The 3,468-nt window shown below is 50.2% G+C and overlaps 1 protein-coding gene across 5 annotated transcripts in view; it reads right to left on the bottom strand.

Annotated features, from left to right (window-relative positions):
- Positions 1-3,468, bottom strand: part of LOC100748014 (ecdysone-induced protein 74EF) — a 152,379-nt gene that overhangs the window by 57,759 nt on the left and 91,152 nt on the right. The gene's annotated exons all lie outside the window — the stretch shown is intronic.

Here is a 3,468-nt window from a genome sequence, read left to right as displayed (position 1 = left end):
GGCGTCGCTTCCATTGTAACCGAAAAAAACGATCTTCGAGATCGTGTTTGTTGGGTTTAGGCGAGCCTCGAATCAACGTCGTAAACCGTTCCTTCCACGATCGAATTACATCTGTTTCTTTTCGTAATTAATCGTTGAATAACGTGTTCCCTGCATTATGATCTTTTGCTCTTTGAAACCAGTTAATTCGATATTATTGCGAAATCACGACTCCTCCATCAATTTCTCATTAAGAGAAATATCGATATTTTTATCATCGTAGCAGGTATCGTACGTATTACACGAGGCACTTACACGAACCAGCCGCACATCGGGCGAAGGCTGATCTTCCTTCGGATTGATTGCTTCATTTTCGAAAAATTAATTGAAAAGACTAACCAAAGATCGTATTTTAATACCGAAATCTAAAGGAATCTCTTTTCAGAAAATGGAATCGATCAATTTCCGAGAAATCGTAGAACGACGGTCAAACGAATCACGATTTTTCCATCGCAGACTGACAATGTATGCACGGCAACCCATCAAGGCCATTTCGAGATTTCATCCTAGAAACGTAACGAGCCGCGTACGAAGGGCTTGTTCACCAACCAGAAGCTCTCGGATCCGTTTCCTCGATAAGTGAAAACAGGTTGGCCTTAATTGCACTTCCTGCCGTCGAACCTGCGATTGCATTGTTGCCGAAAAGCGTTTTTCGCAGACTTCACGCGCTGCGATCAACGACCCAGCGGAATACGAGATCGTTCCAACATTTACAACGAGGAATTCGTTACGCGTGCGCACCGACGCGACGATCATCGTCCATGCATTTGCATAGAAAACTGAAAACACACCGACCGCTGCGATAAACTTGCTTTCTCGTCGGATCTCGGTTCCAACCATCGCCGAGTCTCGCGATCGTCTTTGATTCGGATTTACGCTGGTCGATTCTTTGGTCTTTACGACTCCTTAACCGTTGCTGCGCGGTCTTAGACGGAACCGTATTTTTCTCAAAAGCTAGCCGGCTTCTCGGTTGGAACGAAAGCAAGATGGAGGCAGGGAAATTAAAAAATCGCAGCAGGGTTAAAAGAGCGAATTATCGCGGGATCGATATCGAGCTCGTCCGTCAAGTTTGGATAACCAGTCTCGAAGTTTTATCGTCGTTTGCACAGCGACGGCCATGCGTCAACGACCCTTTCGTAAAAATTCAACCGGTGAATTTCGAAAGTAATTTAGAAATTCATCGTGCTTGAGTTTCGCGAAACTTTAAATTTGAATTCCATAGACGAGGGAATATTTGAAAGTCGAAAGATTAGCCACCGAGGGCAGGAGTGATTTATGGGCGCGAAATTCGCTAGGTCCACGGTCGGAGAACGTTCGCATCTGCGTTAAAGGGGTTGGTAGCGCGACGTACGCGCGTAGAAACCGGGCTCGCTATCCTCGATTTGTCGTCCCTCGCCACGATGCGGAGTCACCGCGAAGCCGGGGACAGGCCGAGAGTTATTTTCGCGCAAAAACGGCCGACACTGCCGGCCTGGGAGAGAAAACCTCGTAACTCTCGCCGATCTTGGAACGGGATGACGCCCGATCCAGGAAAAGTACGATTTCTAATCCATCACCGAGACTCCACCGGCCCCGTCCTGTTTCCTCGACGCGACGCCACGCCACGCCACGCGATGCCACGCCACCGAACGTCACTTTCCGCTTCTCCGTGATGCGCGCTCTATTTCCGATGCAACGTTCCTCGTGAATCAACCGCCGTCGTTTCCCCCATTCGTCCTTCGCGCGACTCAATTTTTACCTTTCGCGGTGTCTCCTGTACACGAGACAAACTTCGATCTTCGTTTCGATCTTCGATCGTTGCTTCGAACCGGGATTACGTTGTTGCACGTACGTAGGTAAATTGCAAGAGAATTGCGTTTATCGGAATTTCGATAAAAACGATCACACCGCGCAAAGTATGGTACGAATCATCGCGAAATGCGTTTTGAAAATTTCGCAATTTTTACTTTACGTAGCACGTTCGCGAGTATACGTAGCGAGTAACGTCGAAAGAATCGCAGAGAACCGGTAAACTGCGACTACACGAAGCGTCGTGATCCGTTGAAAATTGAAATTCGTACGTGTGCGAGATGAAAATTTCTTTCGGAGAGAAGTAGAAAAAATAATATTCTCCTTTTTCTTTCTACGCAACGATTAACTCGTTAACGTGTGAGTTTCTAATCGAGAACGATATCGCGTTCATCTGGCGCAAATTCGTAGCATCACTTTCGTTTTCGCGGTCCGCGTCCCCTGTCGATTTTGTTTTTGTTCCACGGCACAATTTTCCACGAGCCGGTGTGTCGCGTTCTCTTTCCTCCGCTTTCTACCGGCGAGACCCATCCAGCCTTTCGAGATCTATCGATCGTTCGATCCCGCGTTTTTAACTCGCGAAACGTCGCCGCGATCGGACGAACACGGTCGAATATCGGTCGAATGGCCACCGTTCGAGGGAGAGAGGGTGGCAACAAGAGAAAAGAAAACCGGAGGACGCGTCTGAACGAGTTCGAAGAGGGGAACACGAAGAAAGAGAAATTTCGTTTTTTGCAGGACAGCGAGCAAGAGACGCGACGTTTCCTGTCCAAACGACAGCGAAGAAAGTGTATCTAGGCCTTTTTCCAGCCGCGCGTTTCCCTGCCATTAGAATATTCAGCCTGGCGCTTCGACGAAGCGCCAACGCGCGCGTTTCTACCGACACGCGTTTCGTTCGTTACGATCCCTCTCCGAAATCATGTTCGTGCGCAGGGAAAACCGAGGAAAAACTAGGAAATGCGCTTCAACTCGAAAGACATCGTCGTAGAACTTTGGTCGACGGCGAAGCGCAAGAAACGAGAAGGAAGGTCGAAGCGCAGAAAGCGAAATGAGCTCGCGAGTCTCTCCCGAGTTTCGACTCGACTTTCGTTCGACACATGCGCGTCTCGGTGCTCGCGAGACGGCGGCGATTTTAATTTCTTGTTATCGTGCGGTGGCGGCGCGGAGGCGAAAGGGACGAGGAAGAGGTATTAGCCGGCGATTCAGGCCGAGACTAACGCGCACTTTTCCTCCGTTGCGCGTTTCTCTGGTTGGCGCTTCGTCGCGGATGATTTCTTCGTCCATCGTCGGCGTTTCTTCCTCCATCGAACGATCGCGTTCGACGATCGAACTTTACGTACAGTGCGGTTGGCACGACCAACCCCGACAAAGGACGGATATCGATTGGAAAGGACGGCGTGGTTGTCGTCTCGACTCGATTAGAACGGAGAGGAGCAGAGCGGAGAGTAGGTGGCCGGTTCCGCGGCCGGTTGCCATGCCGAACGAGCCTGCGCTGCTCCAAGTGCCAGAAACCGTGAAGGAGGCCTCTCGTGATCGCGACTTTCCAAGGACACGAGGGTGCGTGGATACGTGGCGTGTGCGTGTCGGCTCGTTTTCCTTTTCGCGGCGAAAATCACCGGCGAGAAAGAAAAATCGGCGCGC

The sequence above is a fragment of the Bombus impatiens genome, unplaced genomic scaffold (assembly GCF_000188095.3).
Source record: "Bombus impatiens unplaced genomic scaffold, BIMP_2.2 scf_0478, whole genome shotgun sequence".
NCBI classification, from domain to species: domain Eukaryota; kingdom Metazoa; phylum Arthropoda; class Insecta; order Hymenoptera; family Apidae; genus Bombus; species Bombus impatiens.
Note: the sequence above shows the minus strand (reverse complement) of the source record. Positions and strands in the feature narration are given on the sequence as shown.